This window comes from Schistocerca serialis, chromosome 9 (genome assembly GCF_023864345.2).
Source record: "Schistocerca serialis cubense isolate TAMUIC-IGC-003099 chromosome 9, iqSchSeri2.2, whole genome shotgun sequence".
Lineage (NCBI taxonomy): Eukaryota > Metazoa > Arthropoda > Insecta > Orthoptera > Acrididae > Schistocerca > Schistocerca serialis.
The window spans coordinates 194,593,588-194,617,157 of NC_064646.1; positions in this window are offsets into that span (position 1 = coordinate 194,593,588).

The following is a 23,570-nucleotide window of genomic DNA, read 5'->3' on the forward strand; positions in this document are numbered from 1 at the left end:
GTTACAACCTCACGATATACTACAGCATCATCCGCAAAAAAGCCTCACTGAACTTCCGATGTTATCCACAAGGTCATTTATATACAGGGTGTTACAAAAAGGTACGGCCAAACTTTCAGGAAACATTCCCCACACACAAAGAAAGAAAATATGGCATGTGGACATGTGTCCGGAAATGCTTACTTTCCATGTTAGAGCTCATTTTGTTACTTCTCTTCAAAATACATTAATCATGGAATGTAAACACACAGCAACAGAAGGTACCAGCGTGACTTCAAACACTTTGTTACAGGAAATGTTCAAAATGTCCTCCGTTACCGAGGATACATGCATCCACCCTCCGTCGCATGGAATCCCTGATGCGCTGATGCAGCCCTGGAGATGGCGTCTTGTATCACAGCCGTCCACAACACGAGCAAAAGCTTTCAAATGCCCCCCATAAATGAAAGTCAAGAGGGTTGAGGTCAGGAGAGCGTGGAGGCCATGGAATTGGTCCGCCTCTACCAATCCATCGGTCACAGAATCTGTTGTTGAGAAGCGTACGAACACTTCGACTGAAATGTGCAGGAGCTCCATCGTGCATGAACCAAATGTTGTACCTGTAAAGGCACATATTCTAGCAGCACAGGTAGAGTATCCCGTATGAAATCATGGCGGTGAATCGAGGAAGTACAGTACATACTGACGAAACTAAAATAAGCTCTAACATCGAAATTAAACGTTTCCGGACACATGTCCACATAACATCTTTTCTTTATTTGTGTGTGAGGAATGTTTCCTGAAAGTTTGGCCGTACCTTTTTGTAACACCCTGTATATTGTGAATAGCAACGGTCCTACGACACTCCCCTGCGGCACACCTGAAATCACTCTTACTTCAGAAGACTTCTCTCCGTTGAGAATGACATGTTGCGTTCTGTTATCTAGGAACTCTTCAATCCTATCACACAATTGGTCTGATAGTCCATATGCTCTTACTTTTTTAATTAAACGGCTGTGGGGGAACTGTATCAAAAACCTTGCGGAAATCAAGAAATACGGCATCTACCTGGGAACCCGTGTGTATGACCCTCTGAGTCTCGTGGACGAATAGTGCGAGCTGGGTTTCACACGATCGTCTTTTTCGAAACCCATGCTGATTCATACAGAGTAGATTTTTAGTCTCCAGAAAAGTCATTATACTCGAACATAATACGTGTTCCAAAATTCTACAACTGATCGACGTTAGAGATATAGGTCTATAGTTACGCACATCTGTTCGACGTCCCTTCTTGAAAACGGGGATGACCTGTGCCCTTTTCCAATCTTTTGGAACGCTACGCTCTTCTAGAGACCTACGGTACACCGCTGCAAGAAGGGGGCAAGTTCCTTCGCGTACTCTGTGTAAAATCGAACTGGTATCCCATCAGGTCCAGCGGCCTTTCCTCTTTTGAATTATTTTAATTGTTTTTCTATCCCTCTGTCATCTATTTCTATGTATACCATTTTGTCATCTGTGCGACAATCTAGAGAAGGAACTAGAGTGCAGTCTTCCTCTGTGAAACTGCTTTGGAAAAAGACGTTTAGTACTTCGGCCTTTAGTCTGTCATCCTCTGTTTCAGTACCATTTTGGTCACAGAGTGTCTGGACATTTTGTTTTGATCCACCTACCGCTTTGACATAAGACCAAAATTTCTTAGGATGCCATGAATATACAATAGAGATGCTAGAAATTAAGCACTAAAAATGTTTCATTTTTCACGAATCCACAATGGTTTTACTTGGCACACAGTGAGAGTAAAAGTATTTTTCAGAACAATTTCCTCGTGGAGAACAGTGATGTGGAAAAAAGTGCTTTAAAATGGGCACAGGCATTCTGGACTGCAAAGACACTGATTTTGATGGTAATCGGTTTCGGTTTTTGGCCATCTTCAGTCCTCAGACCTCTGCCAACTGAAATCGTTTACCACAAAATAAATGTTTTGGCGGTCGACACTGTTTGTGTCCGTTTTTAAAGACTCTAATGTGTATTCATTTGGTGAATAAAAATCAGTCGGTCTTCTGTATCTCGGTTTTTAGGTTTAACTTCCGATACTTATTCGAAATGAAATCTAAAAACCGAAGTACAGACATATTAGGTCTTAGATTTCATTTCCAAGTGTATCTGTAGTAAAACCTAAAAACCGAAATATAGACAGTCAGTTGACGTTTATTCATAAAATATACGAGGGTAATCTCAAAAGTAATCACCATTTCTGTCGGAGCATTTTTGTAGACGCTGTGGCAATTTTTGTATGCCCATGTCATACCAGCTCACCGCCATGTTGTTCAGAAAGTTATGAACCTCTTCTTTCATTTCGTCGTGGGAGCTGAATCGCTGGGACCACAGTTAACGCTGACAGGTACTATGACACTGAGAAAACTCAAACGGGCTATTCAGAACCGGAGAAGAGGAATGTTGAGCAAGGGCGTACACATTCTCCATGACAACGCTCGCCCAGACATCGCTCGGCAAACCGTTGCTCTTCTGCAACAGTTTCAGTGGAACATAGTCACCCACACACCCTATCGTCCTGACTTGGCACCCAGTGACTATCACCTGTTCCCTAGGTTAAAAAAACATTTGGCCGGAAAGTGATTCAGCTCTGACGACGAGGTGAAAGAAGAGGTTCATAACTTTCTGAACAGCATGGCGGCGAGCTGGTATGACATGGGCATACAAAACCTGCCACTGCGTCTACAAAAATGCTCCGACAGAAATGGTGATTATGTAGAAAAATAGCTAAATGTTCAAGTTGTAAATTGATGTAAACCATTGTAGAAATAAACAGGTCTATGTACTTATAAAAATATAGGAAACCTTACTTTTGGGATTACCCTCGTATTTGCTTCATTGTTATGAGTGTTGAAAAGGTCCAGCTTGTACCCAAACCTTGTGTTGTGAACAGCAAAGTGTGGGATTTTATTAAATTCTACCAGTTGCTAAATTCTTCATTTCTTGCATATTTGTTGCTAAATTTGTTGTATGATGCTAGCCACCACCATTTGTAGTCTTACTTCTTCTCATGTGAAGTAAGTTTCTTAAGCTTAAAGGACATCTTTTACGCGGTATACATAAATAAACCAATAAAGTTTTCATGAACGTATTTTGCTTTCACTAGAACGAAAGACCAGTCCAACTTGAAAATTTTTACTTTTTATTCATTCGATGGCTAGTTTCGGTCCTAGACCCACTTTCAGATCGTCATTTTCGACTTAGTTATGACAATTTGAAAATGGATCTCGCACTGAAACTAATCATTGAATGAATAAAAAGTAAAAATTTGCGACTTGGACTGGTTTTTCGTTCTACTGATTAATAGATGTTGATCACCCCAAACTACTCCAGCGTGCTGGAAGTTCGTAAATCTTTTGTTTATTTTGCTTAACATTATGTATTTCCTGAGGCGACTATACATCAAGTTGCAGGTTTGAGGAATAATTTTAGATAAAATTGTGGTGATGAAACAGCACTGAATATGAGATTATCTGAAATTCTGCCAGTGGCAAGAAATGTAAACCTCGTCGCTTACAGCTTCCCTCATGACTGTACTCGTTTTCGTTAAAAATGGTTTGATGATGATCAGCAACTCCGGAATGCATAACTCATCCATTCGTAGATAATTACGAAAACAGTCGGATCCCAGCTGCTGAAGTAAACGAAAGTGAGTAAATTTCTTTCCTTGCATTACCCACTCCTTTGCCCTCCAGTTTGGTATGTTTTTTGCCTTGTTACTTCTAAAACAGCCAAGTCAAACCATCATTTTCATTTCTGTGTACAACCAAGCGAGATTTCGTAGGACATAAACACAACGAACATAAACAAACCACAACAACACGGCGGCACTCTAAACGCTGAGTGCACTCTGTGGGCTCGTGTGTAGGCTGCCACGAATCAGGTTGGTCGGTCGGTCGGTCGGTCGATAACTTGATGTGTATCGTGGGGCCTTTACAAGCCCTACACACGTACCAACGCCGACCAACAGCAAAATGGGACCTGTGTAGGCTTTTTGACCAACCCACCGATGAACTTTCTTGTCGGGATGCCGCGACTACACGACAGCCAATCCCTCTACCACTTCACTCAATAAATCGTGCCGTGTGTAAAGACTGTCGAGCTAACCACCCGATAAAAATTCGTCTTTTGTCGCTGCGTGCGTGATGAAATGCTGTGCTGCAGAGTGCGAGACGGACGGAACTTCGAGTTTCTGAAGGAATTTAATGGCTAGAGATGTTTGTGGGACTCGTCCTGCACGGAATATAGCAACAGAGATGCGGGAAAGGAAGCACTTTTTCTGTCATTAACGAATCCATAATGGCTTATGTGGCACATAGAGAGAGTGAAAGATATATATTTTACGGCTAAACTGTAACTGTATTTCGGTTTTCTTGTTTTATTTCTGATACTTATCGGGAATGTGATCTAAAAATCGATCTGCTGACATATTAGATCTTAGATTTCATTTCCGATATGTGTCAGAAGTAAAGCCTAGAAACCGAAATGCACACAGTGAATGAATGTTTATTCATAAAATCATAAAATACATTTGCTTCATTGTTATAAATCCTACCTGTATCCAAGACTTCTGGTACGAAGAGCAAACTATGGTTTTTTTTTATCCGTTCTGACAGCTGCTAAACGCTACGTTTGTTATAGCTCTGTTATTAAATATAAAATTTTTAAAGCAAAAGACTTTCAATTCATACACCATAACTTTCCTATTAGAATTAAATTACGATAACTGGTTTCGGCTGCTTTTTAGAAGCATCTTCAGATGCGTAAAGAAATGGAGGAAAGTAGTCTAAGAAAATTTTGTCCAATCAAGTAGGATATAAAAAACACTGTATAAAAGCCAACAAAAAATATAATGAGGAGTAAATTACAAAATAAAAGTGAACACTTGACAAATCTGTTTAACAGTGTAGTATAAAATATTTTAATGCTTATAAGATAAAAAATCGTTCAAAATATAAACAATCAGTGAATATGCATTGGAAAGAATCATGCAATGAATACATTCGTAAATACCAAGGCAAAAATGGTACGAAGTTTAAGAACATCATCTTTAGAAAGCCTTGTTGTACACCTGCGAAAATAATTTTAGACCATAAATCTTAAACAAGCTCAAATCTACATCGAAGAGAATGAAGTTAAAATTATGGATGCTGTATAACATCGTCAAATGGCATCATCCTGTATGTAGGAGGAAAATCCTACGTAATTGGTAATAATCCAAGAATAAAATTCAGGAAGATTGTACCTAAGTCCAAATAATTTTGAAACTATAAAGCAACGGAGGAATGAAGTTAAAATGATAAGGCAGGGAAGCCGCCTTGTCTAGCTAACTGGCAACCTGCCACATCTAAAACACACATCGAAAGTGGGAGTCAAAACATTTCAAAGTAAAGCGCAGCGCAAAAAACGTGAATATCTGTTGCTGTATTTATTAGAGATGTGCGCCACCACCATTTGTAGTCTTTCTTCTTCTCAATTGATATGAGTTTCTTAAACTTACACATATATCTTTTACATCGACATCTACGTGATTACTCTGCTATTCACGATAAAGTGCCTGGTAGAGGGTTCAGTGAACCATCTTCAAGCTGTCTCTCTACCGTTCCACTCTAGAACGGCACACGTGATGATCATTTCTCCCTTTGTAGGTGGGTGCCAACAGAATGTTATCGCAATCAGAGGAGAAAACTTTTGATTGAAATTTCATGACAAGATCCCGTCGCAACGAAAAACGCCTTTGTTTTAATGATGGCCACTCCAATTCACGTATCATGTCTGTGATACTATCTCCCCTATTTCGCTATAATACAAAACGAGCTGCCCTTCTTTGCACCTTTTAGATGTCAACCGTCAGTCCCACCTGATGCGGATCCCACACCGCACAGCAATACTCTACAATAGGGCGGACAAGCAGACAAGCGTGGTGTGAGCAGTCTCTTTAGTAGACCTGTAGAACTTTCTAAGTGTTCTGCCAATGAATCCCAGTCTTTGGTTTGCTGTACCCACAATATTATATATGTGATCGTTCCAATTTAGGTTATTTGTAATTGTAATCCCTAAGTATTTAGTTGAATTTACAGCCTTCAGATTTGTGTGACTTACCGTGTAATCGAAATTTAGCTGATTTCTTTTAGTACTCATGTGAATAATTTCACACTTTTCCTTATTCAGGGTCAATTGCCACTTTTCGCACCATACAGATATTTTATCTAAATCATTTTGCAAGTTGTTTTGATCATCTGATGACTTTACAAGACGGTAAATTACAGCATCATCTGCAAACAATCTATGTCGTTAGTATGTATCAGGAACAATAGAGGGTCTATAACACTTCCTTGGGGAATGCTGGATATTATTTCTGATTTACTCTATGACTTTCCGTCTATTACTACGAACTGTCACTTTTCTGACAGGAAATCACGAATCCTGTCGCACAACTGAGGCGATATTCCGCAGGCACGCAGTTTGGTTAGAAGACGCTTGTGAGGAACGGTGTCGAAGGCCTTCTGGAAATCTAAAAATTTGGAATAAATTTGACATCCTCTGTCGATAGCACTTATTACTTCGTGAGTGTAAAGAGCTAGTTGTGTTTCACAAGAACGATATTTTCTGAAACCGTGCTGACTACGTGTCAATAAATCGTTTTCTTCGAGGTACTTCATACTGTTCGAATAAAGTATATATTCCAAAACCCTATTGTAAATCGACGTTAGTGATATAGGCCTGTAATTCATCGGATTACTCCTACTTCTCTTTTTGGGTATTGGTGTGACTTGAGCAATTTACCAGTCTTTAGGTACGGATCTTTCTGTGAGCGAGTGGTTGTATATAATTGATAAATATGGAGCTATTTTATCAGCATACTCTGAGAGGAACGTGACTGGTATACAATCTGGACCGGAGGCCTTGCCTTTATTAAGTGATTTAAGCTACTTCGTTACTCCGAGGATGTCTACTTCTATGTTTTTCATTTTGGCAGTTGTTCTTGATTGGAATTCAGGAATATTTACTTCGTCTCCTTTCTTGAAGGAGTTTCGGAAAACAGTGTTTAATAACTCTGCTTTAGTGGCACTGTCATCAGTGACTTCACCGTTGTTATCGCGCAATGAAGGTATTGATTGCGTGCTTTATGTATGCTACACTACATTCATAAATCACTCAATAAAGTTTACATGAACATCTTTTGTTTTATTTTTTTCGCTTTAGTATGTTCTATTTCCTGAGATAACTATAAATCACTTTGCAGGTTTCAGGAATCATTTTAGATAATAATTGTGGTATACAGCAGCGCTGAGTTTGACATTCTCGTAACTTCCATCAGTGGCTAGAGACCGCAACGTAGATAACACTCTCTCCTTACAGTTTCCAGCTTCTCTCATGACTCTTTTTCCGTTAAGAATGGTTTGATGATGCTTAGCAACACAGAAATGCATTTTTCATTCATTCTTACATAATTACGAAAATCATCGGCTAACAACTTCTTAAGGAACGGAGTGTGGGTGAATTTCTTTCTTTGCGTTAGTCAGCGCGCAGTCCGGAACCGTGCGACTGCTACGGTCGCAGGTTCGAATCCTGCCTCGGGCATGGATGTGTGTGATGTCCTTAGGTTAGTTAGGTTTAAGTAGTTGTAAGTTCTAGGGGACTGATGACCACAGCAGTTGAGTCCCATAGTGCTCAGAGCCATTTGAACCATTTTTTTTTTTTTTGCATTAGTCACTTCCTTGCCCACAATTGTCTCTGGGCTTTTTTTGGTCTTGTTACCTCTGAAACAACCAAGACAAACCCCATTTTTTGTTTCTGTGTTAAACCAAAGGGGATCCCTTAAAATATTAACTCAAGGAATTTAAGATAAACAAATCACAGCAACAGGGCGCTGCTGTAGTGACTGAGTACAGGCGGTCAGGAGGTGTGTAGCTGCCGCAAAATTGGTCGGTCTGCCGGTAGCTGATAAACTGATGCACGTGTAGGGGCCGTTGAGGACGAAAATAATTCTCACACAATGTGTCACTGCCAGGTAACATAGCTCGATGGAACTTGAACCATCACTGCTACAGAGCAAAGTGTGCAACGAAGATGTGTGGTCAAACTTTCAGGAACCTATTCCTCATACTTAGTGAAAGAAAATGCTCTATGTTATATCGATATGGATCCTGAAACACTTTATACAGGGTGTTACAAAAAGGTACGGCCAAACTTTCAGGAAACATTCCTCACACACAAATAAAGAAAAAATTTTATGTGGACATATGTCCGGAAACGCTTAATTTCCATGTTAGAGCTCACTTCAGTTTCGTCCACCTACGCTCAATGGAGCACGTTATCATGATTTCATACGGGATACTCTACCTGTGCTGCTAGAACATATGCCTTTACAAGTACGACAAAACATGTGGTTCATGGACGATGGAGCTCATGCACATTTCAGTCGAAGTGTTCGTACGCTTCTCAACAACAGATTCGGTGACCGATGGATTGGTAGAGGCGGTCCAATTCCATGGCCTCCACGCTCTCCTGACGTCAACCCTCTTGACTTTCATTTATGGGGGCATTTGAAAGCTCATGTCTACGCAACCCCGGTACCAAATGTAGAGACTCTTCGTGCTCGTATTGTGGACGGCTGTGATACAATACGCCATTCTCCAGGGCTGCATCAGCGCATCAGGGATTCCATGCGACGGAGGATGGATGCATTATCCTCGCTAACGGAGGACATTTTGAACATTTCCTGTAACAAAGTGTTTGAAGTCACACTGGTACCTTCTGTTGCTGTGTGTTTCCATTCCATGATTAATGTGATTTGAAGAGAAGTAACAAAATGAGCTCTAACATGGAAAGTATGCGTTTCCGGACACATGTCCACATAACATATTTTCTTTCTTTGTGTATGAGGAATGTTTCCTGAAATTTGGCCGTACCTTTTTGTAACACCCTGTATACATGTTAGAGTTTTTGTTCTTTATATCCATGTTAGAATTTATGTTCTGCTTCTGTTCATAATTATATTAATTATGAGAAACACACAGAAAAAGAAAGTATCAGCACAGCATGAAGCACTTTCCTGAATGAGTTGTTCAAAATGCCTCCTGTTAGCAAGGACACATGTTTCTACTGGCCGTCGCATTGAATCCGTGATGCGCTGCTATATCTCTGGAGAATAACTGCGTATTGTTTCACAGCCTTCCGCAGTACGGGCACGAAGACTCTGTACCTCTTGTGATGGAGTTCTGTGCACCAGAGCTTTCAAATGCCCCTACAAATAACACTGTGGTGGGTTTAGGTCCGGAGAGCGTGGACGCCAAAGAACTAGTCCACTTCTACCTGCCCGTCACTGAATCCGTTATTTACATCCATACGAACATTAGCAATGAAATGAGAAGGAGATCCTTAGTGCCCGAAGTACATGTTTCGTCGCATGTGAATACAAACAGTGAAGCGAGTAACACGTCAATATTACCTTCATTCAACTGGAATAAACAGGGGCGGTGAAGCTATGAACATCATTGTTAGATTGGGGAAGGGAACGAACCCGAAGCCTCCTTTTGTGAGAAAATACATGAAAAATTCTCCTGGCCTTATTTTTAATTTAGTCTTAACCAAGCAGTAGATGACATTCTATCTCAGTACCTTGGAACTTCTTCGAACTAATAATGAATTAGGAGCTGAACATTCCCCACCCCCAGAAATAGTTATATTTTCACAAAAAATTCATAATACAACATATACAGAGACGTGATAAAAGTTATGGGATACCTCCTAATATCACCTCTCGAGCGGCTTAGTGCAACAAATCGACGTGGCATGGACTCGGCAAGTGATTAGAAGTCCTCTGCAGAAATACAGAACCACGCTGCCTCCATAATAGGCCATAATTGCGAAAGTATTCCCGGCACAGGATTTTGTACACGAACTGACCTCTCGATTTTGTCGCATAAATGTCCCATGGGATTCATGTCAGGCGATCGGAGTGGACAAATCATTTGCTCGAATTGCCCAGGATATTCTTCAAACCGGTCGCGAACGATTGTGTAGAGGTGACATGGTGCATCGCCATCCACAAAAATTCCATCGTTGTGTGACAATATGAAGTCCATGAACGACTGCAAGTGGACTACATGTAGCAGGACTTAACCACTTCCAGTTCAGATGGACCATAGCACCCAGTCAATTCACTGCAAACACAGCCCACACCATAATGGAGACAGCACCACTTCGCACAACTTGGGTCCATGGCTTCGTGCGGTCTACACCACATTCGAAACGTACCATCAATTCTAGCCAACTGAAATTGGAACTCATTTGACGAAGCCACGGTTTTCCAGTCGTCTGGGATCCAGTCGACATGGTCACGAGCGTAGGGGAGGCGTTCCAGGCGATGTCGTGCTGTTGGCAAAGGCACTCGGGTTGGTACTCCACTGCCACAGCCCATTAACGCCACATTTCACCGCACTGCCCTAACGGATACGCTAATCGTACGTCCCACACTGATTTCTGCGGTTATTTCACGCAGTGCTGCTTGTCTGTTAAGACACGCAAACGCCAAATCATTTGCTCGAACTGTCCAGGATATTCTTCAAACCGGTCGCGAACGATTGTGTCCAGGTGACATGGTGCATTGCCATCCACAAAAATTCCATCGCTGTGTGACAATATGAAGTCCATGAACGACTGCAAGTGGACTACATGTAGCAGGACTTAACCACTTCCAGTTCAGATGGACCATAGCACCCAGTCAATTCACTGCAAACACAGTCCACACCATTATGGAGCCAGCACCCTTCGCACAACTTGAGTCCATGGCTTCGTGGGGTCTGCACCACATTCGAAACGTACCATCAATTCTAGCCAACTGAAATTGGAACTCATTTGACGAAGCCACGGTTTTCCAGTCGTCTGGGATCCAGTCGACATGGTCACGAGCGTAGGGGAGGCGTTCCAGGCGATGTCGTGCTGTTGGCAAAGGCACTCGGGTTGGTACTCCACTGCCACAGCCCATTAACGCCAAATTTCACCGCACTGCCCTACCGGATACGCTAATCGTACGTCCCACACTGATTTCTGCGGTTATTTCACGCAGTGCTGCTCGTCTGTTAAGACACGGAAACGCCAAATCATTTGCTCGAACTGTCCAGGATATTCTTCAAACCGGTCGCGAACGATTGTGTCCAGGTGACATGGTGCATTGCCATCCACAAAAATTCTATCGTTGTGTGACAATATGAAGTCCATGAACGACTGCAAGTGGACTACATGTAGCAGGACTTAACCACTTGCAGTTCAGATGGACCATAGCACCCAGTCAATTCACTGCAAACACAGCCCACACCATTATGGAGCCAGCACCACTTCGCACAACTTGAGTCCATGGCTTCGTGGGGTCTGCAACACATTCGAAACGTACCATCAATTCTAGCCAACTGAAATTGGAACTCATTTGACGAAGCCACGGTTTTCCAGTCGTCTGGGATCCAGTCGACATGGTCACGAGCGTAGGGGAGGCGCTCCAGGCGATGTCGTGCTGTTGGCAAAGGCACTCGGGTTGGTACTCCACTGCCACAGCTCATTAACGCCAAATTTCACCGCACTGCCCTAACGGATACGCTAATCGTACGTCCCACACTGATTTCTGCGGTTATTTCACGCAGTGCTGCTTGTCTGTTAAGACACGCAAACGCCAAATCATTTGCTCGAACTGTCCAGGATATTCTTCAAACCGGTCGCGAACGATTGTGTCCAGGTGACATGGTGCATTGCCTTCCACAAAACTTCCATCGTTGTGTGACAATATGAAGTCCATGAACGACTGCAAGTGGACTACATGTAGCCGGACTTAACCACTTGCAGTTCAGATGGACCATAGCACACAGACAATTCACTGCAAACACAGCCCACACCATTATGGAGACAGCACCACTTCGCACACCTTTGGCCAATGCTTCGTGGGGTCTGCACCACATTCGAAACGTACCATCAATTCTAGCCAACTGAAATTGGAACTCATTTGACGAAGCCACGGTTTTCCAGTCGTCTGGGATCCAGTCGACTTGGTCACGAGCGTAGGGGAGGCGTTCCAGGCGATGTCGTGCTGTTGGCAAAGGCACTCGGGTTGGTACTCCACTGCCACAGCCCATTAACGCCAAATTTCACCGCACTGCCCTAACGGATACGCTAGTCGTACGTCCCACACTGATTTCTGCGGTTATTTCACGCAGTGCTGCTTGTCTGTTAAGACACGCAAACGCCAAATCATTTGCTCGAACTGTCCAGGATATTCTTCAAACCGGTCGCGAACGATTGTGTCCAGGTGACATGGTGCATTGCCTTCCACAAAAATTCCATCGTTGTGTGACAATATGAAGTCCATGAACGACTGCAAGTGGACTACATGTAGCCGGACGTAACCACTTCCAGTTCAGATGGACCATAGCACCCAGTCAATTCACTGCAAACACAGCCCACACCATTATGGAGACAGCACCACTTCGCACAACTTGGGTCCATGGCTTCGTGCGGTCTGCACCACATTCGAAACGTACCATCAATTCTAGCCAACTGAAATTGGAACTCATTTGACGAAGCCACGGTTTTCCAGTCGTCTGGGATCCAGTCGACATGGTCACGAGCGTAGGGGAGGCGTTCCAGGCGATGTCGTGCTGTTGGCAAAGGCACTCGGGTTGGTACTCCACTGCCACAGCCCATTAGCGCCAAATTTCACCGCACTGCCCTAACGGATACGCTAATCGTACGTCCCACACTGATTTCTGCGGTTATTTCACGCAGTGCTGCTTGTCTGTTAAGACACGCAAACGCCAAATCATTTGCTCGAACTGTCCAGGATATTCTTCAAACCGGTCGCGAACGATTGTGTCCAGGTGACATGGTGCATTGCCATCCACAAAAATTCCATCGTTGTGTGACAATATGAAGTCCATGAACGACTGCAAGTGGACTACATGTAGCAGGACTTAACCACTTGCAGTTCAGATGGACCATAGCACACAGTCAATTCACTGCAAACACAGCCCACACCATTATGGAGCCAGCACCACTTCGCAAAACTTGAGTCCATGGCTTCGTGGCGTCTGCACCACATTCGAAACGTACCATCAATTCTAGCCAACTGAAATTGGAACTCATTTGACGAAGCCACGGTTTTCCAGTCGTCTGGGATCCAGTCGACATGGTCACGAGCGTAGGGGAGGCGTTCCAGGCGATGTCGTGCTGCTGACAAAGGCACTCGGGTTGGTACTCCACTGCCACAGCCCATTAACGCCAAATTTCACCGCACTGCCCTAACGGATACGCTAATCGTACGTCCCACACTGATTTCTGCGGTTCTTTCACGCAGTGCTGCTCGTCTGTTAAGACACGTAAACGCCAAATCATTTGCTCGAACTGTCTAGGATATTCTTCAAACCGGTCGCGAACGATTGTGTCCAGGTGACATGGTGCATTGCCATCCACAAAAATTCTATCGTTGTGTGACAATATGAAGTCCATGAACGACTGCAAGTGGACTACATGTAGCAGGACTTAACCACTTGCAGTTCAGATGGACCATAGCACCCAGTCAATTCACTGCAAACACAGCCCACACCATTATGGAGCCAGCACCACTTCGCAAAACTTGAGTCCATGGCTTCGTGGCGTCTGCACCACATTCGAAACGTACCATCAATTCTAGCCAACTGAAATTGGAACTCATTTGACGAAGCCACGGTTTTCCAGTCGTCTGGGATCCAGTCGACATGGTCACGAGCGTAGGGGAGGCGTTCCAGGCGATGTCGTGCTGCTGACAAAGGCACTCGGGTTGGTACTCCACTGCCACAGCCCATTAACGCCAAATTTCACCGCACTGCTCTAACGGATACGCTAATCGTACGTCCCACACTGATTTCTGCGGTTATTTCACGCAGTGCTGCTTGTCTGTTAAGACACGTAAACGCCAAATCATTTGCTCGAACTGTCCAGGATATTCTTCAAACCGGTCGCGAACGATTGTGTCCAGGTGACATGGTGCATTGCCATCCACAAAAATTCCATCGTTGTGTGACAATATGAAGTCCATGAACGACTGCAAGTGGACTACATGTAGCAGGACTTAACCACTTGCAGTTCAGATGGACCATAGCACCCAGTCAATTCACTGCAAACACAGCCCACACCATTATGGAGCCAGCACCACTTCGCACAACTTGAGTCCATGGCTTCGTGCGGTCTGCACCACATTCGAAACGTACCATCAATTCCAGCCAACTGAAATTGGAACTCATTTGACGAAGCCACGGTTTTCCAGTCGTCTGGGATCCAGTCGACATGGTCACGAGCGTAGGGGAGGCGTTCCAGGCGATGTCGTGCTGTTGGCAAAGGCACTCGGGTTGGTACTCCACTGCCACAGCCCATTAACGCCAAATTTCACCGCATTGCCCTAACTGATACGCTAATCGTACGTCCCACACTGATTTCTGCGGTTATTTCACGCAGTGCTGCTTGTCTGTTAAGACACGCAAACGGCGCTGCCTTCGGTCGTTAAGTGAAGGTCGTCGGCCATTGCGTTGTCCGTGGTAAGAAATAATGTCTGAAATCTGGTGTTCTCGGTATACTCTGGACGCTGGTGATATCGAAATAGTGAACTCCCTTACGATTGCCGAAACGGAATGTCCAATGAGTCTAGCTCCAACTATCATTCTGCGCTCAGAGTCTGTTAACTTCTGTCGTGCGGCCATAATGACGTCGTGAACCTTTTCACCTGAATCATTTGAGTACAAATGACAGCTCCAGCATTGCAAAAATGGTTCAAATGGCTCTGAGCACTATGGGACTCAACTGCTGTGGTTATCAGTCCCCTAGAACTTAGAACTACTTAAACCTAACTAACCTAAGGACATCACACAGATCCATGCCCGAGGCAGGATTCGAACCTGCGACCGTAGCAGTCGCACGGTTCCGGACTGCGCGCCTAGAACCGCGAGACCACCGCGGCCGGCTCCAGCATTGCACTGCCCTTTTATACCTTGAGGCACGCGATACTACCACCATCTGTACATGTGCATATCGCTATTCTATGACTTATGTCACCTCAGTATACAGGTAATGTCTATAGTACTCACAGGTTTTGAAAGCTATACCTATGAAGAACACTTTGAAAATTTTTACTGTCCTTCACTTTCTCCGTTCTCTGCAGTAGCTGTTGCTGGTCTCATCAACACCTTCTTATAATGGTCTGAGCTCATTTGGAATGTAATTGTCTTGTGTACATTCTGGATGTTTTTTCTTGTACTGGACATCTGCCACTTCTGTTGGAATCCTTGGAATGTTCGGTACTCCCGTGTTGTTCTTTTGCAGCAAGAAATTGTGTTTGCTATATTACAATGAACTCAGCTGCCGTTAGATAACTGTTACGTAAGAAGTATTCTAACTGGCTGTTCTTGGAAATTGGAAATGAAAACTTTTCCAGGAAGTTGGTAGTTATTTTTTTATAGCTTAGGCTACCAGTTCTTGAAATTTAGGATATTTTCTGCACAGATTTGCAGTGAGATTGAATTTTTTCTTCCTTGAGGATTGAATCAAATCAGTGTATCCTTGTGGTGTGTGAATTCTATGTAGTTGTCTGACTTTCCTTTTCGCTGTCCCAAACTTGCGACCACATTGAAGAAATAGGCGGCCTCGCAATGAAAAATACTGGGTTTTGACATCCGCAGGCGTTACTGGAAACGTAAAGTTATTTTATCTCAGTGTCCACGTTGTTTTTTTTTTCAATTATAGCATGCTACATACTTCGTCAGCTTCACATTTAGCTTCTCCCTCCGGATAAACATAGATATGGGCAGAATCAGTTTTCATGTCGTGTATGTTGAACACGTATTACCACAGTTTTCTCAGATAGAACATTTCCTGTACAGGCAATTTTGGTAAAGGGCGTTTTTCCATATGGTGGAATACAAGTGCTCCTTTCTTCGAGACATTAGAATAAAGACTTTTTATCTCTTTCTGACGTTATACGACTTGTGACTCGACGAAGATGACTGACATCAGCTCGCTTTGCACTGACACTCGGATGTGAACACTTTTTACAGTTAGTTCACAAATACTACAGCATCGTTTTGAGGAGGTCCAAGTCTATAATCGTGAAAGTACTCTCCATAAAAGTCTTATTACACTTCCTGGGAAGCAGCTAAACTTTTTTTCTGTTTTTTGCGAAAGAGGTCATACATGGTTTTGATTTTAAGTTCAGCACCCAAATACTTTGTATTCTGATTATTGTAATGCTTCTTTAACAGGAAATTTGTTGATGTATTCATCGATAAGAGCACGAATGTTGTTCGGTTTTGCACTACGCGATGTCTGTGCATGCCCCTTTTGTACACGGGGACTTGATATTCAGTTATTAGTGACGTTAATCGACAGATTGCTTTATTCTTCATGCAATACTACAAGCAGTCTTAATCACAAAACTTTTTCCCTCATCTAATAAACGGCAATGAATGCTCTACTATCTCGTTTGAATAGTGCGTCTCTTTGACACCACTTCCGTAATGGTGAAGTTGGATCAATCATCCGCATTAAGAATGTGTCGTGCTCATTTTTACGGCGTACATCAAGCAAAGTTTTCAAGGAAAGTTCTTTCTCATCTACACTTAACCTTTTACTTCATTTATGTTTACAAGAGCCAATACCACCGTAATTTGTCTTAGTGGGTACAGTCACACCGACCTAAAAGTTGTGTACTCGTGCCCCAAAGCCGTTCGTTTTTCTGCACTTCATAACTCTGTGTTTCTGGATGACGTATACCTTTCTTCGTTTATGACATTTTCAGAGGTGGGCGAAGATGCTTTAGCTGTGAAATCGGCACCATACAATTGAAAGGATGACAAGAAGGTTGACATCACATTACAGACACCAAACTAACGCGCTTTTAAAAAAATTACAATAGTTACTACAGCCATAACTACACTCCTGGAAATGGAAAAAAGAACACATTGACACCGGTGTGTCAGACCCACCATACTTGCTCCGGACACTGCGAGAGGGCTGTAAAAGCAATGATCACACGCACGGCACAGCGGACACACCAGGAACCGCGGTGTTGGCCGTCGAATGGCGCTAGCTGCGCAGCAATTGTGCACCGCCGCCATCAGTGTCAGCCAGTTTGCCGTGGCATACGGAGCTCCATCGCAGTCTTTAACACTGGTAGCATGCCGCGACAGCTTGGACGTGAACCGTATGTGCAGTTGACGGACTTTGAGCGAGGGCGTATAGTGGGCATGCGGGAGGCCGGGTGGACGTACCGCCGAATTGCTCAACACGTGGGGCGTGAGGTCTCCACAGTACATCGATGTTGTCGCCAGTGGTCGGCGGAAGGTGCACGTGCCCGTCGACCTGGGACCGGACCGCAGCGACGCACGGATGCACGCCAAGACCGTAGGATCCTACGCAGTGCCGTAGGGGACCGCACCGCCACTTCCCAGCAAATTAGGGACACTGTTGCTCCTGGGGTATCGGCGAGGACCATTCGCAACCGTCTCCTTGAAGCTGGGCTACGGTCCCGCACACCGTTAGGCCGTCTTCCGCTCACGCCCCAACATCGTGCAGCCCGCCTCCAGTGGTGTCGCGACAGGCGTGAATGGAGGGACGAATGGAGACGTGTCGTCTTCAGCGATGAGAGTCGCTTCTGCCTTGGTGCCAATGATGGTCGTATGCGTGTTTGGCGCCGTGCAGGTGAGCGCCACAATCAGGAGTGCATACGAGCGAGGCACACAGGGCCAACACCCGGTATCATGGTGTGGGGAGCGATCTCCTACACTGGCCATACACCACTGGTGATCGTCGAGGGGACACTGAATAGTGCACGGTACATCCAAACCGTCATCGAACCCATCGTTCTACCATTCCTAGACCGGCAAGGGAACTTGCTGTTCCAACAGGACAATGCACGTCCGCATGTATCCCGTGCCACCCAACGTGCTCTAGAAGGTGTAAGTCAACTACCCTGGCCAGCAAGATCTCCGGATCTGTCCCTCATTGAGCATGTTTGGGACTGGATGAAGCGTCGTCTCACGCGGTCTGCACGTCCAGCACGAACGCTGGTCCAACTGAGGCGCCAGGTGGAAATGGCATGGCAAGCCGTTCCACAGGACTACATCCAGCGTCTCTACGATCGTCTCCATGGGAGAATAGCAGCCTGCATTGCTGCGAAAGGTGGATATACACTGTACTAGTGCCGACATTGTGCATGCTCTGTTGCCTGTGTCTATGTGCCTGTGGTTCTGTCAGTGTGATCATGTGATGTATCTGACCCCAGGAATGTGTCAATAAAGTTTCCGCTTCCTGGGACAATGAATTCACGGTGTTCTTATTTCAATTTCCAGGAGTGTATTATTCATTTTCCTGTAATGAAGAGAATCTAAACTTAGACATTAAACAAAAAAAATATTCTGATGGACTGAAAACACGATGCTTTAAGGAAAGAACAACAGAAGGTGAAGGAATTCGAAACTGGATATGTTCCATTCTTCAAACTAACGAATATTACGAAGTCCGATTTCTATAGCTCACAACGTGCATCTATACATTAACACAAGTTTGGTGGAAGAAACAAACTGGATTATATGCACACTACTCTAACTCTTACTCGAATCGGCGAAATGCCACGAGTAATGAGAACAATGGGCAAGTGTAACTACATCAGTAGTGTGAGGGTAAGTTGGGAATTTGATTGTAACAGGATGCCTGCTAGGGTAGTCCGTGCAGTGTCCGCAAGGGTTTGTGGTCAGAGCAACTGCCTAATAAGCAGGAGACGGTCCGAGCGGCTAACCGCGCGATCTTACGCGCTGCTTCCCGAAACGGAAGGCGTGGCGATCCCTGGCACGAATCCGCCTGAAGATTAGTGCCGAAGTCCGGTATGCCGGCCACCCTGTGGATGGTTTTAAATCAGTTTTATCTGCCTCGGCGAATGCGGGCTGGTTCCCCTTATTCCACGGCCGGCCGGTGTGGCCGTGCGGTTCTAGGCGCTTCAGTCTGGAACCGCGTAACCGCTACGGTCGCAGGTTCGAATCCTACCTCGGGCATGGATGTGTGTGATGTCCTTAGGTTAGTTAGGTTTAAGTAGTTCTAAGTTCTAGGGGACTGATGACCTCAGAAGTTAAGTCCCATAGTGCTCAGAGCCATTTGAACCATTTGAATCTTATTCCGCCTCAGTTTCACTATGTCGGCGATTTCTGCGCAAACACTGTCTCCACGTACGCGCACACCATAATTACTCTACCACGCCGACATTTGGGGTTACACTCGTCTGGTATGAGACGTTCCCAGGGGGTCCACTGGGGGCCGAACTGCACAATAAACTTGGATTCTTTGTGGGGCGGTGGTGGGGTGGGTGGACATTTGTGGCCTGTTGTGGGGTTGTGAACCACTGAGGGCTACGGCGGCACGAAGCCTCTCCGTCGTTTCCAGGTCCCCGGTTCAATACACAATACACAATACATAAGCAGGAGAAGCCGATTCCAGCGCCAGTTCGGCAAAGAACTTCAACTTTTCACACTGATTTCAATCAATTCCCACTCGCAGACAAAGTTTGCAATTCATTTGTGTCTTAAAATAAATGTTTTGGCGCTTGTTCCTTTTTTCAAACTACCGATTCAATCACAACTCACTATGCGTTATAAACAAATATAGCCAATGCGGTATTTCGAACATTTCCTGTACAAATACATTTCATGGAATGCTGGTACGTTCGGTTTCCACGTGTTTCCCATGGTTAATGTGATTATGAATAGAAGTGGAAAATGGGCTATAACATGGAAATAGAGCGTTTCTGGACCCACATCTAGACAAAATATTTTCTTCTTCTGTGTGTAAGGAATGTTTCCTGAAAGGTTGGGCATACCTGTTTGTTACATTCTGTAGTACTGAAAGCAACTGAAAGAAGCAAGCAATGATACGAACAGAAATGACACTTTTCCCAAAGAAAGTAATTACTCAGATGTCACTGCGATTCGTGATGGTCTCCTGGGCATTACAAACGGTGGTTGCTTAAGCGGATGGGTGACCACAATGGATAGCAGGGTATGTTCTGCAACGTTCTCCCGTGCTGACCGCAAGGTCGTTACGGAGCTCATGCGGTATGGCGCTCCACTCATCCACCATCGCATTTGATGCTACTTGTTGCATGTGGAGGTGCCGAATTACGTCTCCCCAACGGATCCCACACTAGCACGTTGGGATTAAAGTCAAGGGAACGGGCAGGCCAGTCTACTCGCTGAATATCCTCTCGTTTCAAGACTACCTATAGCTCCGCTCTTTGATCCGGTTGTGCATTGCATACTTAAAAATGAAGTCAGAGTCGAATGCACTACGGAAACACACACATGGAGAAAGAGTACAGTGACACAATAATGTTGACTGGTTAGTGTACCGTGTTAAAAACTCTGAACGCCACTAAGCCCATGCAATAGCATGCCTCTCCATACCGTAACACCTGGACCACCAAAACAATAAAGTTCAGCAACGTTCTTGGCTGCATTATGTGGGCCCACCTCTCACCATATGAGGCTCCGTTTAGCATTACTGGGCACCATGGTTCAGGTGATTCAGATGTTATGGTATGGGGAGGCACAATGATGCATGGGTGTGCCTATTCACCTCGAAATATTTTAACACGCACACATACCGGTCGACGCTATTGTGATAATGGACTCCTTCGCCATGTGTGTCTTCTCTGGGCTGCATTCGGTCCTGGCTTCATTTTTATGGACGACAATGAGCGACTGCATCGAATGACGCAGATGGAGGGGGTCTTGGAAACGGTGAATATCCGGTGAGTGGGCTGGCTGTCACGTTTTGCATACCAGTGTAGGCCTAGATGTGCACCTATATCCCACTTGGTATGTGGTGGTGTGCCGTTTGTGTACTACTGTCAAATGGTTCAAATGGCTCTGAGCACTATGGGAGTTAACATCTGAGGTCTTCAGTCCCCTAGAACTTAGAACTACTTAAATCTAACCAACCTAAGGACATCACACACATCCATGCCCGAGGCAGGATTTGAACCTGCGACCGTAGCAGTCACGCGGTTCCGGACCGAAGCGCCTAGAACCGCTGTATACTCTCACTTCCAACATTTTCTGCTCCAGTCGTGAATGGTGGGCAGAAAAACGATTACTCGTCATAATCGGCGTGAACTGGAATCTCTTCAATTTTACCTTCATAGCCTCTTCGCGAGATATACGTAGGAAGGAACAATATGTTCGTAGACATGGTCGCTTCAGACGGGAAAAGACAGTGCGCGCTGTTACTAACTTCCTAAGGAAGAATGTCGACAGTCAAAAACGGTAAAATGACTTCCACAGCCGTCGACATCCAGGTCCATCAAACTTCACTGGTGTGTTTTTTAAATTTTTTTTGTGCTACTGAGTTGTGTCTCTGTACAAATACCGCAGTTATATGCAGACACTTACTTTTATTTTTCATTCTTCTAACTTGTTTGGTGCTTCCAGCCACAACCTACTCACTTCATCTCAGAGTAGCACTTGCATCAAATTTCTCAATTTCTGCTCGAGTGTATTCCAATCTTTGTCTTCCCCTACAGTTTCTTAGTCAACAGCTCCTCCACGTGCCACGGAATTATTTCTTGATGTTTTAATATATGCCGTATTATCCCACCCCTTCAACTGGTCAGTTTTCACATGTTCCTTTCCGCATCAGTTCTGTGGAGAACCTCCTTTGTTATTATCGGTTCACCTAGTTTGAAACATCTTGCTAAGGCAATACATCTCAGACGCCTCGAGTCTTTTGTTTTCCGGTTTGCCCACAGTCCAAAATTCACATCCGTAGAGTGTTGTACTCCTAACGTACGTTCTCTGAAAATATTCGGGATACACCAGGTATCTCTAAGAACGCGCCGTTCAGTCCAATGTCACGTGGGTATCAATGCATCTGGGCAAAACTTTAAGCATTTCCTGTAGTGGGCGTCCCTTTTTACAGTGTGTCTAAATAATTGCAACGCTGTTTAGCAGCCCTGGAGTGTCTTTGTGACCCGCGGTTCCTATGTGATTACTGATCTTTGCTGAATGTTCGATGTGCCATGACAGTCTGCAAACGTTTGTTTGAATCACAACACCAAGAAGCTGTGCGACGTAAACGAATGTTGTAGTCGTGTTTCTGCAGCTGAAACATGGCGCCTAAAAATTTCGCACAAGTCAAATAAGAGTGGCGACTGCCCCAAGAATGCCTTGAAGGCGACGAAGACAATTAGCAACACCTTACTGAGTTTGAATGAGGTCGTTTAATAGGGCTACGAGAAGCTAGACTTTGCCTCTGCGATACTGCAGAAAGACTTGGCAGGAATGTCGCCACTGTACATGATTGGTGGCAGTACTGGTCACGAGAATGTACGATCGCAAAAAGACCGGCCTCCAGACGGCCACGTGGCACTAGCAAGAGGCCAGTAATCTGTAATCAGCCTGGTTGCGTGCTGGACACCCACTGGGCCTATACCTGGAGTTATGGTCTGGGGTGCGATTTCTTACGACAGCTGTAGCACTCTCGGGGTTATTCCGTGCATCAGGACTGCAAAATTGTATGTCAGTTTGGTAATTCGACCTGTTGTGCTGCCATTCATGGGCAGCATTCCATCGGGAGTTTCCAGCATAGTAACGCTCGCCCACATATCTCTGTTGTAACCCAACGTGCTCCTCAGAGTGTCGAAATGTTGCCTTGGTCTGTTCAATAACCAAGTCTATCTACAATCAAGCACATCACCGTACAACTCCATTGTCGTCCACATGCAGCATTATTCGCCCATGTATTGACCGACCAAGTGCAACAGGCACAGTACACCATCCTACAAACTAATATCCGGCATCCCTACAACAAAATCCATGGACGTTATCATGCTTGCAGTCAACATTCTGGCGGCTACACCGGTTATTAATGCACCAACGTTTCACGTTTGCAGTTGCTTATCTCGTGCTTACATTAAATTATGATCTTGCAATGTTAATCAAAAATGTAACCTAGACAAATGTATTCCAGAAATGTCGTTATTTTTTGGTGTTGCCAATTTTACTGTATATGTATTCTGTTGTCTACGTTATTATGCTTAGGTAAAGTCCATCTGCGTAAAATCAGAAGAGTGGAGCGTTGAAAGCCGTTTGAGGGAGCGGAGGCAAGCAATGACATTTCGTGTGCTAGTTGGCGATATGATGGGTGAGATACACAAAACGCTACAATGTAAGAATTAATTTTTGTTGTTGTTGTTGTGATATTTCAGTCCGAAGATTAGTTTGAAGCAGCTCTTCAGGCTACTCAATCCGGTGCAGTCGTCTTAATCTCCAAATAACTACTACAATCCCCAGCCATTTGAACCTGTTAACTGTACCTGTCTCTTTGTGTATCTCTGCAGATTTTACCCCCACACTACCCTTCAGTGGTATATTGTCGATTCATTTATGTCTCAGAAACCTGACTTTATTCAAGTTATGCTACAGATTTTCGTCCGAAGCTATAATCAGTACCTCCTCGTTAATTTCGTGATCTACCCC